Below are 15,826 nucleotides of genomic sequence, written 5' to 3'. Positions count from 1 at the left end.
CTGTATCACTTTAAGACAATCTAAGATAAAGTCTAAATTTAGAAACTAAGTCTATTAAGGGCTAATACTTTAAAAAAATATATTATAAAATATTTTCAGACTCTGCTGAGTTATTGTTTAGCATTCTTCTTATCAAAATGTGTGGTTCCAGTTGGATAAATGTTTGATGGTATTTATATGTGAGATATTTATTATCCATAACTTATGAATTTATCATTTGTAAAGTCTTAACAAAGTTTTAAAAGAAACTTCTGTTAGCTTATATAATTCTTTACTGTACTCTTAAGTAACTGAAACACATTTTACACATCTTCTATAGTTATAAAAATTTTTATAGGATTTTAAACATAAAAATATGTGCGATTCTAAAATATTTTGAATCAGGGTACCGCTATCATTTTTTATACATTTCTACTTGTAAATATATTTTAATAATCATCACCGCTGAAAAAATCTGTAAATTAAGAACTGCATTAACTTTTATCTTTAAAAAATCTATATATGTACATATTTCTATATATATGAATTTATGTAGCCATGTGATTTGAACATGCAAAATTGGTTTCTAATTGTAAACTTAGTTCCTTTATCCATGTCAATGAAAGATTTGATACAAATAATTTCTAAAAATCCTTTTAGCTTTAACATTCTCTGATCCTATTCAAATATTCAAGATATATCTGAGGATAAAGAATCAAGTCCAGCCACTTTAATATGGAGCAATGAGATTTTCAAAGATTCTTCTTGCCATTCAGATAATCTTGTTTACCCTTCCCACATTCTTAAGTCCTTTTTTATCCATTCACCAATACACTACATGCTTTTATCATTGAACCTCCTATTTCATTTCTTGAAAATGTCAGGGAGTGCTGATGATGGAAAGCTCCTGCTTTGTGCCTGGATTTCACTTGCTATCACCTTGAAATTTTGAGATGTAACCTTCAAAAGTGAATGTAATTTCCCTATATTTTGAAAAAAGCATGATTATAAAATAATTTCTATTGATGGTTTATGAAAGAAATTAATACGTTTACCTAGTGATTCCATATGTCATAACGCATATTTAGGGAGGTTCGTTTATCTTTTTTTTTTAAATGAGGGAATATGTTATTGAATCGGGGCTCTAAGAATAAGACCTGAGAAAAGGTACAATATTTAAACTAATATTTCTAACTGAAATCATGTCATTAGTACTAACAGAGTATGAGCTTCCTAAAATTCATAGTTACCATTTTTTCCTGACTATTTTTGTGATATAAGGTAACACAAATACTGCTAAGTGTAAATTTAAAATTTCCAGACTGTATTTGTTCATTAGTAGAATTCCCAGAACACTACTGAATTCTATATATTTAAGCATAGTAAAATAACATAGTATCTACTTGCTAGTTATTCCTGTCTCTGCAGACTTCTAGGTTGTGACCACTTTGACTTGCATTTTTTTCATGTAGCGGGCTCCTTTAAAAAAAAAAAAAAGAAAATTTAAAAAATTTTAATTAACTGCACTTATGAATTGACAAATGCATCTAAAAGAGCAAAAATAACCAAGAATGAAATGTGGAGAGCTTAATCGGAAGCTTTCCTAATTGTCACGTTACACATCCTATCAGAACAATTTCACAAACACTACCACAATAGAGTTGTGGGGGTATAAACCCAGCGTGGAACAAACAGATGACACAGTTGTTCACCATTCTTTCTTAAAGTAACACTTTGATAGGTGCAAGGAAAAAGCTTCATACAGAGATTTTCTATCTTGCCTGTTTTGTTCCTAAGAACTAAATAAGAAATATGAAATGTATTTTCCCTTGTTTTATCAATAATGGTCTGGCCAAGTAATTGTCTTTTCACCATGTTGAAATCATACTTTCTATCTCATTTTAATAATGCATTTGTAATCAGAAAATTACTTCAGCAAAATACACAGTTTGCTAAGCTTTAGTTCTTATAATACTAAAGTAAAGAATTGCATCAATTAAATAACTTATAATCTCCAGCATTTTAACTGCTATTTATGTATTTTCACGATAATTTTTATTTTCCAAATTATCTTTTAGAGTCCTCATTTCAAGAACAGTTTTAGTATCTAAGTCCTACTATGTACAATTGGCTTTATTAAGCAGATATTGAATATCTTCTTGATTCTTTCACACTCCTTTTTAAATTTTTGATTGGAAAATTGCATTAAATAATGATGACAATAAAGCTTCCCTTTATGACTAAAACATGCCAAGCCCTGTCTGACCCTGTGCCCTGGCCTGGGGTCTCCCCTCCACTGATACTGGCAATTTCCAATAGACTTGATTTACATATTTGTAATCATATAGAGATTGTTCGATTTTATAAATATATAGGATTTGCATTTAGTATCCTAATGAATAATTTCAACGTATCATTTCATTTATTTCTCAAACTTGTCATCGGCTTATAAGTACAAATTTCAATGCAAAATAAATGTGTGAATCTGTGTTAGTCTCACGGAACTAACTCACTTTTTGAAATACATTTTATTGCTAATAATACATATGAGTATTTTGGGCTCAATTATTTTATTTATAATACATTACTCAATGGAGTAAATTAGGCTCTGACTCTATCTGCACATGGAATAACTGACAATGTTAGAGAACTCTGCTTTATTTTAATCATCACTAGGAATTTACAGCTGAGTGTTTAAGATGTAATAGTAAGAACATAAAACTTTATGAACTCAGAATAATTAAGGGAGAAGGCAACACTGATCTGTAAATCTAAATTATGAAATGTTTTAAAAGAAATTCTCTTTTTATAATTTGCAATAGCATTTGAGTATTAATAATATGTGATAATAACATGAGGGTAATAAAACATTGTTCAAATAGAGGTTCTTAGGGATCTATCCCATGAACAGATAGGTGGTTATCATTCATGTACCAAGGTTCATAGATAAATGAGTACTTATAAAGTGCTTGAAAACAATTCGTGTCCTTTGAGATGTTTTCCAACAACCTTGTTTACACCATTCATTCTGTTTTTTATTATTATAATTATTATGGGAGATAGACCAAGAGCTAGCAGACGTGCTCAAGAAACCACTGCCAATACTATTTTTTAGAAAAAGGAGACTTGTAGAAGTGGTAGAAAATTGGAGAGTTATAAAGGTTGAGCCAAATTTGAAAAACAAGAAAAGCTTTAAGTTAAACTTTAGGCTAGTAACATTTATACCAATTCCTGCTAAGATGTTCAGAATGGATGTTGAAACACACAGAAAGAAGTGGTGATCACCAGGATTCGACATGCATTGATGAAAACTAAGTTTTGTATAACCTATTTTCCTATATTTAAAAGTGAAAGCCGACTGAAACAAATAGGATGCAACTTAATGAATATATGTAAAAATCTAATACGTAAATTAGTTCAATTTCACGAAAGCAAGATGACATAGCTTAACAGTAACACATATCTAAAAAAAAATCACAAAATGAACAAAAATCCCCAAATGGAAAAACATTTAAGGAAGAACATAATAATACAGAATCACTTTTTCTAAATATTTGAAGACTTTCATACAGAAGATCAATTATTATAATTTGACAGTAAAGAACTAGGTTCAAAAGCTTACTATTAAAGGGAAGCATGTTTAAGACAGAATACTATGTGTATATATACATATTTTTTTAATAACTTTCCCATACTGAATTGACCAGTTACCAGATATTTCTCTGAATACTTCTTCATGACTCTTCATCATCTTTCTTTGCCCTAAATTCACCAAAAACCAAACCAAACCCACTGCCTTCGAGTCGATTCCGACTCATATCCACTGTACAGGACAGAGTAGAACTGCCCCATAGTTTCCAAGGAGCACCTGGCAGATTCGAACTGCCGATCTCTTGGTTAGCAGCTGTAGCACTTAACCACTACGACACCAGGGTTTCTGCCCTGAATTAGGTATTCCCCAAATATTTGTCAATTCCTCTGACTTGTTCCCTGATGCCTCTCTTAAATTCAATACATCGAAAGGAATAGCCACAACAATGGACTCAAACATACCAAATTCATGAAGCCAGCAAAGGACCAGGAAATATTTCCTTCTGTTGTACATAAGGTCCCCGTGAGTCAGAGCCAACTTGACAGCAACTAACACAGCTAGTGCAATATGCATAGTATTAAACACAGCATTTTATTTTTCTCTTACAAGAGACACAATACACTTAGTCACAGATACTGTCACATTTTTAAGATTAACATTAAAGAAAAAAAAAAGTAACCTTTGGTTAAAACAGGAAACTAAATACCAGCCTTAATACTTCTCATTTTATAAGTAACTTAAAATGCTTAAAAGAAAAAACGTGTTTTAAAAGGTTTTGTTTCTTTTTTTTTTTTTTTCCAGTGCTATGCTATCACTGTCGCAGTTGGTACACAGTGCATTGGCTAAGTGCCTGAGCCTCCAGGTTAAAGTCCATTTAGAAAAGACTTATTGGGAGAGCTTATTGTTTGAAAGCTTTTTGAAAGATTTCTTGCTTTGGGCTATACCTTTTGTTTTGTGGTATTTCTGGCCTCCAGTTTTTCAATCAACATTCTTAAAATATAATCTCCTCACTCAGTGCTTTCATTGTATGTAAATGGTGACACGAAATAAACCTCACTCATTTGAGGTATTTTTTTTTTTTCATTTGAGGTATTAGGTAGAAGCTAATTCTCACTAGGATGCACTTTTCATTATCATCGCCCTTTGCTCCTGCACGTCCTCTGTCTTTCTGGGGTCTGTGATGCATCTGACTTCAATTTGATCTACCTCTTCCACAGCCTACTTAAAAGTGGAAAGTACACTGTAAAAGCCCTGAGGCTCTAAGTTCCTGCTTAAAACCCAGTCTGCCAGGGGCAAGAACCTGATTCAGCTCTGCTTCTAATCAGTGTTTATTGGTCTGTAGAACTGCAATATTTTAACAAGTGCTGCTACAGCACCTGAACTATGACTGCATAGTAAACAGGCCAGATTTGGATGCCAAGCACTACAACCTCCAGCTTCACACTTCGGTTATATTTAAATGCGATTGCCTAATTCAAGTGTTTAAACACTCATTAGACTTAACCTTTCCAATCCAGAGGGCACAGAGAGGAATCTTGATAATACCAAAATTTTAGATGTAGGTTTCCAACTACCTCACAAATGAAAATTTCAGAGGGTTCGAAATTGTCAAAAATGCTTTGAAATAGATATTGAATTGGCCCACAATCTTCAAGTCAGTCACATGGTAAGCGTTCTCTCAGTATGTTTGTGCCATAACTAACTGTCTTGGACTCTTTGATACCAATAATGTTTCAGGAGCTAATGAAGTACATGCACTGCATGTCACAGAATCTTAATAGGCACTAACCCAAGGATTACAGGAGAAATCGTATTTAGGTTGAGTTACTAAGTGAGAACCTACTATACTTTTAAGACCACCACCATCATCAGAAAATTCATCAGGATTTATTGTGACATCTTGTAGATGCCCAACCAACAAGAATCACAGCTGAAGAGCGTGCCAGAAAGCATGAGAGCACACATTCCAATACTGACCTTGTGAGATCTGGGTGGCATGAAAGGGTGACCTCTGAGGAGGCACCGGAAGGGATTTGAATGTAAAGGTAGAGCTTTGAAGTCCACATATAAGGGCCTTTTGGAAATCAGAGGGGAACACAGCTTCTGGGAATCTTGCCTCTGGTGAATCTGGGAATCCACTAAACAAGCCCGCAGAAGAGTTTATCATTGAGGAGCAAATACCCATAAGCAGATTTGAATATCATCTGAGGCATATGACAGGAGTGCATGCACAGAAGAGGGGCACTTATCACAATCTGGGAGTTCAATGTCCCAAACATTTTACAAACTATATTAATTTTTAATTTCAGTCGACTAGACCAAAATTCCTTAAGTTTCTTCAATCCATATGGTTTTACCTTAAAGCCAGTAAGAAACAAACAGGAAAAAAAAAAAAAAAAAAGAGAGACAGAGATTATGGCTCTCTATAAGACTTTTTTGATAAGGCTTTTGTTGTTTCTTTTGAGTCTGCTTTCCTCTTTAAATCTCTTAAGCCCTGAGAATGGAACACAGCGGGGGGAGCACGAGGTGGTGGGAGAATAAGTGGGTGGGAGCTCCAGGGGTGGGAGCACGAGTGGGTGGGAGCATGAGGGAGTGGGAGAGCGAGGGGTGTGCATAGACAAATACGGACCTGCTTGGCCTGAGTGACCTAGGTAGAGACAGAAGCTCTGCAGCTGTAGTAGCGCTCTTCTGTCTTTTCCCTGCACTACAGGTCTTCTGCCTTGACTCTTTTTTAGATCACATTCTCTATTATTATCTTCAACAATGCATCCTTAAGCTTTGCTTCATACATCCACGCACATATTTGCATAAGTCAACAGCTTTTTCCTCACTATTATCACAAGCAATAATTGATATTCAATGACACTATTTCTTATTCATTTTGAAACAAAAGCAAGATTATAAACTAAGGGAGGCCCTTGAAAGTACATCTTTACTTAAAACGATTTCCTACCATATGAATTGTTTCTTTAGTCTTTATGACAATTCTGTTAGGTAGGCATCATTATTCTCTTTTCATAGATGAAAACTGGAATTCAGAGTCAGATATCATTCATTCATTTGTTCATTGAAAAAATGAAGAGCTTTTATTTGCCAGACATTGTTGTGCTAGAGACACATCCTTGCACCAAAGACCTCGCTATCTTGTATATAGAAAGCTATGTGTTCACCACACCATTTTCTTGTCCCGGGCACGTGGGAAGCCTGGATGTTTTTGTCCCCTTTCCTACTTGCAGCCAGATTGGGACCATGTGACTGAGTTGGAATCAATGGTAAGTGGAAGTAGTAGAAGTCACTTCCAGGCCTACCCCTGGATAAAATCATCCATGCCATCTTTTGGTCCTCTTTTTCTCTGGTAGGCTTTACAGACACAGATGACATATCTACAATTTAGGAGGGCTTTCCAACCTGCAGTGAACTATAACATGAAAGAGAAATAAAGTTTTATTGTGCTAAGTAGCTGAGATTTTGGGTTTCATTTGTTACCACCAAATAGTCTACTCTTCCTTACCTACTTTAAAGTTTCATGGGGGAGACAGAAAGTAAATACACGATTTAAAAAAAAAAATTGTTTTGGAGGGAAAAAAAAATGGGTGCTCTGATTGGAAATAACAGGAGATACTTATTGTAGTAGATTATTATTCAGAAATATTCACTCCCCCTCACCCCACTTCCATGGGAAGAATATATGTCATTGCTCCATTGATGCTGAGTTTGGCTCTGTGACTTGCTTTGGGCAATAGAATAGGGGGAAGCAATGGTGGGTCTGTTGAGCCTGGGCTTTAAAAGTCAGCCTAGTTTAGCTGAACTCCAGATGTGAGCAATCCCAACTGAGATTAATAGAGCCACTGAGTCAACCTCAGTCTGGATCAGCAGACCCCTCAGTCATTCTAGAGATATCTGGGCTAAAATAAAATGTTTATTGTTGTGTGTCACTGGGGTTTTGGTCACCTGACTCACTTTTGTCAATGGAATATGAGCCAAGGAGAAGCTTTAAGAGCCAGACCATGGTTCTACTAGCCCTCTTTCCTTCTGCCTTGAGACCAGCAAATCACACCTAGGGACTCCTCAGAGAAGGTGGAAGAGAGCCCCAGTCAGTATGTAGCCAATATGTAATGGCACTGAAAAATAAACTTTTGCTATAAACAGTGAGGTTTGGGGGTTATTACTGCAGTGGTAAAGGCTGAGTGAAGTCTTTGGGTTGTTCAAACGTTAACACACTAGGCTGCTCACTGAAAGGCTGAGGATTTGAGTCTACCCAGGAGCACCTCAGAAGAAAGGCCTGGTGATCTACTTTGCAAAAATTAACCACTGAAAATCCTATAGAGCACAGTTCTACCCTGACACACATGGGCTCCCTATGAGTCAGAACTGACTCAGTGGCGACTGGTTTTTAAAGGTTGTGTAAAAAGAAGTGGGTAAAAATGTCTTTCTAATTCTGGGTAAGTTTACAGATTTAAAATTGAGGTCATGAAGAAAGCCAAACACATACCACTCATAATTTTATTTTTAATGTAGGAAAAATCTACAGTGGTTTTTAAAATGCTTACAATATTCAAAACAATTTGGCATCTTAGGGATTCTCATACATTAGTCTTATGATTGTAAAGGGAATTTCTTAGTTGAGAAATTAATTATTGAGCTATTTTTCATTAAAATGTAAGATAGCTTTATCTAGTCAGTCAACATTATTGTAATGTTTAAGAGAACTTAAATTTTACTACATTTACTTAATTGTATTTACGAGAGTGGTTTAAATCCTTGGAAGGTTTTGCTCGATATGTCAGTGCTTTCAGGGTTTAATTAAGAAAATCAGATGTATTTAAAAAATTAACAAATTATGTAAATGTAGTTTTAAAATGGGTGTTAAATCTTACCAGATTTACACATAGAATAATAAGATTTGTATGTTTAGCTTTAAAAAAGTGGAAAAACTAGGTTTATTAAAGTTAAAAATTTTAACTTTATAAAATATAAATTATTTTAAAATTGCATGTAGCCATAAATAATGTTTACTATATACAAAATTCATCCTAGAACATCAAAAATTCTCAGTGGCAAAAGACTCTATGAAGTAGTAACATATTTCCTGTTGTATAGATGGAGGCTCAGAGAAATTTAAAAAGTTGCCTGAAGCCAAAACTATGATTTACTCAATTTAATGATGCTACAACTTGCAAAATAGCTTTCACATGCTTCCCAAAAGGTATTTTATTCTCTTTTTTTCTTTGTTGTTGCTGCTACTATTTGACATGCTTATTTGTAAAAGTTTTCTAAATAAACAAGTATAAAAAAATCTTGGCTATTGTATTCGTATATTAGAAGAAAAGTATTCATTGGTTGAATCCTTTTGTGAAAATTCTTTCTTTCCCAAGTAGATGGATTATTCCCAAAGATGAGAAGAGGTTTATTCTACATGAAGTGCCTAATAAAAAACTGTACAGATAGTAAGTGCTCACTGAACACAAAAAAAAGACATTTAATTTTTTTCATTTCCTATTCTCTATCTCCCCTAAATAGAACTTTAGGCTTATAATAAAAGATAAATATAAACTAATTTACAAAAAATATTTAGGACCATAAAAAGGAAAAGAAAGAAAAGACCTTATCATAAGATTAATATGTTTATTGTGATCTTGCATTCAATGTATTTCTTTAGTTCCCGGAAGTGAGGCAACAAAGGAAAAGGACAGGTTACAAATCTTCTTCATATGTTACAAGGGATCACATCAATTCTTAAAGGTATTTAACCTGTTGATTTATGTATCATGTAATCTAGAACACAGAGTACTGGCTAAATTTAGGAAATAATATATATTACGTATGATATATAAAAATGTATCATAGTCTTTCAATGTGAAGTATTTTTATGTTAGTTGAAAGACATTTCAAAATTAACATATATTAATACATGTTATATATACCCACACACACACAAACGTACATTCACACAATTTTGTGTATTTGAAGCAACACCAATGTGATCTGCTACAGGATTCCTAAAGGTCAGAGATTTTAATTTGTTTTTAAAATAGAATAAATAATTTGATATGCAACTTGTGGGAAATCGTAAGGTGTTCTAAAATTACGCCATCCTTGGATATATTAGCCAAGGAATATAGTTTAAGGTTAAAAAATAATCATAATAATCTCCTTCCTCAATTCTCATAGCTCCGTCACCCTGAAGAAAAACATTACAGGAAAGAAAATTTTGTTAACTCTTAGATTAAATGAGTTCTTAGAAATCTAAAAATGTATCTAAAATGCTTCAATTTGAAATTGAAATATAGAAATACAGCAGCAATTTTATGAAACAAAAGAAAGTAATATTTATTTACCTTGTCGTGAAGCATTAAACAATTAGAGAAAGTAAGAAATCTTTATTTACAACCCCTTATGTTGTTAAAAAAAAAAAAAAAAAAGACACCAGGAGAGACTCATTCCTGTGAGATTTTTGAAGATAAAATAAACAAGAACAAGGTAAAAGTGAAATGTGGTGTATGAGCCTGAGGTAAGGTTCATTTAATATTTTTACTCTTTTCTCTTCAAGCTGTCCCTGGGTCTCACAAGAATTAAAAAAGCATTAAGTAATTAGAGGCCAGAGTTTATGTGGAAAGATCAGTGAGCCAGGGAATAGGCCACCTCATGAACTTTGCTTAATGATGGTGTAGATAATACATAACACCAGAAATATAAATTATGTCTTTGTAATAAACATTGCAATTGATCGTAGTAGGAGAAAACACGTCTGGAAAATGGCTAGTCATAAAAGTGTTCACCCTTTCCTGCCTGTCACTGATTTATTTTCAAAACACAAAAAGTCATTATGGCTATTAAGTACATATTATACTATGCCTTGAATAATGCCATATTTCACATCTCATCAGAAATATTCATCTCAATAATAAATTTTCCAAGTGTTGTAACTGTATATTCAATTAAAGATAATTTTTGCATCCTTCAGATTGCTTGAGTTCACCTCTCACACTCATTCTTGATTGTATCCTTCACTACACATTATGATTCTTAAAAGTTGCTAATAGCCTATGACTCAAGAATTAAAGGGTTAGTCTTAAACAGCCTCTTTTCCCTTTTCCCAATTAATTTTATAACAAGTTAAGAGTTTGGCCAAAGGGGAAAAAAACTCTGACAAACGAGAAGCATCAGAAAAAGCTTAAAATCATTTTTTGGCCAATGATGCAAGAAAGATTGTTCCAGCATGGATTATCCTTGATAATACTGTCTAGGCAAAGTATTATTAATAACAGAATGGCAGCAAAAATGTTGCTGATCACAAAAGCTGTCATGTTTACTGTCATCTCCAGCGCGTGGCTCCAGAAGACAGCAGTCAGAACTGATGCAGTTTATGATGTGTTCTATCTTGCTTGACAGTAAACTGATAGGCATGTGACACGTCAAATACTGTAGGCGGAAATATGTTCTGTATTAAACACAACATATAATGACCTGTGAACAGATAAGTAACATTATTCACTCTTAGTGCCTGCAGCCAAATGGCACAAAAAGTCGCATACATTTTCACTTTTCAAATTAAGAAGTCAGTATTTGGCTTTGTTTTTGACTACAGGATGCTCAAAAGTTGCACAAAATATAACACAATAATTTCTGGTTTAGTGACATATGTTTACAAATGAACTTACAAACAGAATGTAGATATATTGACTTTTTGAACTTTATACTGTACAGACCCACCATCAATTGAAGCAATTAAAATATGTAAAATGTAGTCTTTCCTTTAGCCTATTACAATACTGATGGTAGAGAGTCAGCAAAATTGAGGGAAACTCTCAATGAAATGTATTGACACAATAGCTGCACAACAATGGACTCAACAATTGTTAGGACAGCACAGGAGCAGGCAACGTTTCATTGTTGTACATATGGTCAATATCAGTCGGAGCCAACCTGACAGCAACTAACAACAACATACAACACTAGAGATACCATTTTACACTCTTTGAGCACATATATCATCTATGTACTAATTTAAAAATAAATTAAGACAACTGTTTTAAACTGCATGTTTGGATTGGACAGTTAAGTTTTTTTTTGACTTAATAAAACCAGAGAATCTTCCAAAAGGGTAAGAATGTGCCACATGTTTTCTGGACTTTTACTTTATTGTAACACTTACACATTCCACATACAAGAACAGCTTCAAGGGAATCAAAGCTTTAGTTATTAATGTGTCCGTGAGTGAACTCCAAGGAATGTGAATTCCTATATATACCATAGATTTAAGATGTCATCAACTTCATGGCTTTTCCTTTTCACTTAATATGCAAGATAAAAGAACAAAAATGAAGTGTATGCATTTTTTTAATGAAGAAGTTTTTTTTCCTATTCATTAATTAATTTTTTCATTCAAGGAAAAATGTTTACCAAACATCTCCATGTGCCAGGCACTGGACTCAGCATTGGTGATACAGATGTGAGCAATGGAGGCGGAGTCCCTGTGTCCCTAGAGCTGAGCAAAATTAACAACACAACATTCTAGTGGTAGTATTTCTTCTCTTTGAGAGGATTTTTATATTAACTTTATTTCAAATGATCTTGAATCATTTGAAATGCATTGGTTTTCTAACTGATACATTGTTCTCCTTAGTTCCTTTATATGCAATGCTTGATTTGACAGTTTTGAGAGGAAGTTTCTTAATGCTTGGTCTGTGTCCTTTTTCCAACATTTTGAAGCCACAATATAGTTTTATCCAGTACAATAAAAATAATAGTAATAACAACTTGGACCTAATGCAAATCACTTGTGGTTTTGCATGGAGGGCTGTAACAGGTCAAAAATCAAGGGTACCAGAGGTTAGAGCCAAAGAGGGTGCCACAAGGGGGTGCGGGAGGCTCATGAGCTCCCAGCTGCAGCTAAGAAATAAAAGTTGAAATGGAGAGAGAGTGATTTTAGATCTTTGCAGCTGAAATCCTGGTGGCGTAGTGGTTAAGTGCTACAGCTGCTAACCAAAAGGTTGGCAGTTCGAATCTGCCAGGTGCTCCTTGGAAACTCTATGGGGCAGTTCTACTCTGTCCTGCAGGGTCGCTATAAGTCGGAATTGACTTGACAGCAGTGGGTTTGGTTTTTGGTTTGGTTTGGAGAGGAGTCACATTAATGGTGGCACTTGAGAGAGAATAACCGTGAACTCCTACAGCGGAGTTCCCTAGAATATTCTGGGCACCTTGGTCTTTCCCCACTTGGCTTGAGGGAGGTAGTCAGATGTGTTGCTAAGCTCAAAGATCAGTTTTTTCAGGGGTCAGCCAACATTGCTATTCTACCAAGTAGTGGAGCCAACCTTAATGTAGGTGGAAATTTCTCAGGGCCTCAATGGTTTACTCTGGTTTCCCATCCAATGCTGTAGACGCAGGACACGAAAGGGACAGGTTAAAGTGGGTTTCTGTTAATCCAACAGAAGAACTGGATGCATTCACAAGCATAACAGATGCATATATATATGTTTCAATGGAGACAGCAAAATACAATAGGTGTGATATTCTAATGCCATATCATTTATGCAAAATTTATGAAGAATAATAATAGCAACTGATTGTATAGTATTAACTATGTGCTAGGCATTATTCCAAGTGTTTTACATATATTAACTCATTTAATCATCATCAAATTTTTTTTTATTATTGTCTGTAATGAGGAAACTGAGGCACAGAGAGGTTAATTAATTTGCTTGAGTCACAGCTAGTAAATAGAAAGCTGTCATTTGGACACAGGCAGCTTGGGTCTAGGATCTGTGTTCTAAACTGCTTATGACTCTATTATGCTAGCTAAGTTCTGATTCTGCAATTTTTAGATTCTTTTGATGGAACAATGATTTAAAAAGGATCAGAGTGCTGAAAGAGAAAGAGAGTTTGTGAACAGATATCTTTGGAATAGCTATTGCCATGCTGCAAGTACCCATATTGTGAGTGGATGATGCTAGTTTCATAAGGAAGACTTCCATGGAAACCCTCAGAAAGCTTGAAATATATTCTTTGCAGTTGAAAACACAGAAGACTGCTGCATGACTCATGCCTAGAGAGTCAATACAGCATGTGCAGCAGGTTATGGGTGCCTATGTGGCTACATCGGAATCTGTCTGCATGCTCAGAGTTGTCTGAGCAAGGGATGTGTGAGTGCACTGGTGTGATGTCATCTTTGGTCCCGTCCAACATAGCTGCCTGAAGGAAAAAATGAACCCTCCAGGCAAGAAACTAGTGGTAAATGCTGGATTCCTAGGATTTGCAGAAGGCATGATAGGGACTCTTAAAAAAGGAATGTGTCTGCTCAGGTCAAAGGAGGTTCTGCTAGTCAAGGGATTCTCCAAAGAAAAATCACTCTCAAGAGAGTCAAATCCTGTAGCTAAATAAGTGTTTCCCTGCCTTCTTATAGCTTCCCCAGCTTCTTCTTCAATCTTGAGGGCCTCTGAAAGAGTATCTAGGAAGTCATAGAGAAGGTGAAGGAGGTGGGGGTAAGAAAACCTGGCTACACCTTCTTACCTAAAGTCAGACAGCAGATAACTACCGATGGAGTAGAGGTGAAAGATGACAAGTCTTATATTTGAATGAAGATTAAAGCATTGATCAATGTTTTGGACTGAGATAGTGTCATTACCAAATTGAGGCTGAGTTTTGTGACTTAAAGCAATCGTAGAATTGTCTATTACCTCAGAGTGGGTCAATAATATCATGGGTGGGGAAGCTTATGGACAGAGGAAGCTGAAAATAGAGTTGCATCTTGATTATGCTGTGAAATACAGTTGTTCAACATCCCAATTACGCAGGGATGTCTAGAATAGAAGTAAAATTCAATGAATTGCTTGTAGGGACAAAAAGAAGATGAGAAATGTTATTCAGATTTGTAGATATTCCTGGGGATGAGAAATAATAAAGGAGAGCCCAATGGGGTTCTTCAGTTATGGGAGGCTTTTTCTTCATTAGTTAATAGCAGCTTTGGATGGAGCCTTTGCTTGGTGGGCATGGTTTAGAAGTTATTCTGGATCATATGTCTTGGCATGGGCTCATTTTGGCCAGACACCAGAAAAGTGGGTCTTAGCATAAGAAAGTATCAGGAGTTGAAAACTAAACTAAGTTAAAGTAGGACAATTCACATGAAGTTATGGTACCTAAAGGATATGCGAGTTTTATTAGGAGAAGTTCTCCGGGTTGGCCTTCCAATTCTGAAAAAGATATTGTAGGTATTGATGTGCACTCTCTCCGTGGCATAATGGGCCCACACGGATTTCTTTCAGAGCTGGTGGATGATTTTAAGTGCCATTAAATTGGAATTGAATGGGACGCACTTGTTTTTCATTTCTCAGGTTTCCGTGAAGAGAAATTTCTTCTAAGCTTCCTGGTCTGTGGTCTCTTTTTCTCTTCTCCACACAAGTGGAAATAGTTATCTGATTAGTCAGTTATGAAGAAGACCTGAACATAGGCTCAAAGCTCAGCCCCTTCACCTCTTCCTCCAGGAGTCTAGTGGGGACATTTGATTCTCGCTCCAAGACCTCAGTTTCACAACAGTTGGCCCCATGATATGAGGCTAGGCGGGCTGATTCTTAGGAAAATCATTGTAGTCACATACTTAAGCCACATCCTCCAATGTCAGATTTATTAGTTACACACATAAATAGACAAAAAGTGGATTTTGGTAACTCAAATAGCACTTGGAGAAGCGTTTGATGGGAATCGTGGCTATAGGCTTTCAGCTTCAGAAAGTGGGCTAGGCAGGATTTTTTGACTTTTGGGTTTGTTGTAGTTCACAGTAGTTTTATTCTTGAACAAGCGGTTGTGTTGTACAGGCAGGGATGTTCTATCAGTGATGTACTGTCCCTTCTAGCCTAAAGATGCTGGTTACAGTGTTTGAGCTACTGTAATTGTACCTTGGCCTTTGTATTGGATAATTACACAAGCACTGTCTATGACCTTATAATTCAGAGACCCTCATCGGCGACTCACCCACTGAAGAGTGGTGCCTTGATTAATAAACAAATGAAAAGCAATGAGGAGCCTTCATATGAAGAGAATCTGTTGTCTTCCGGGTGGAATTGAAAAAGATAACAAACAAGTTCTTGAAATTATTGTATACCCAAAGGCTAAGAAAAGAAATAACAAGGCCTGTGTTTGGAGAACTTGGCCTTTAAGAATTGAGTTTTTGTAGGGTATCCAAGAGTAATTAAATTGGTGTGAAAAGAGATATGCTTCAGTTTTATTACGAGAACAGAGGCAGCAGAAAAATAAAAACAA

The 15,826-nt window shown here is 35.3% G+C and overlaps 1 long non-coding RNA gene across 1 annotated transcript in view; it reads right to left on the bottom strand.

The window, feature by feature from the left end:
* Nucleotides 1-903: 903 nt before the first annotated feature.
* The window catches only part of LOC135230740 (uncharacterized), a 187,107-nt gene continuing 172,184 nt past the window's right edge, over nucleotides 904-15,826 (bottom strand). The window contains exon 3 of the long non-coding RNA XR_010321415.1: nucleotides 904-1,458. This is a non-coding gene — a long non-coding RNA (uncharacterized LOC135230740). The remainder of the gene's footprint in view (nucleotides 1,459-15,826) is intronic.

The sequence above is a fragment of the Loxodonta africana genome, chromosome 3 (assembly GCF_030014295.1).
Source record: "Loxodonta africana isolate mLoxAfr1 chromosome 3, mLoxAfr1.hap2, whole genome shotgun sequence".
Taxonomy (NCBI): Eukaryota; Metazoa; Chordata; class Mammalia; order Proboscidea; family Elephantidae; genus Loxodonta; species Loxodonta africana.
The sequence above is the reverse complement of the archived record's forward strand: the minus strand, read 5'-3'. Positions and strand labels throughout refer to the sequence as shown.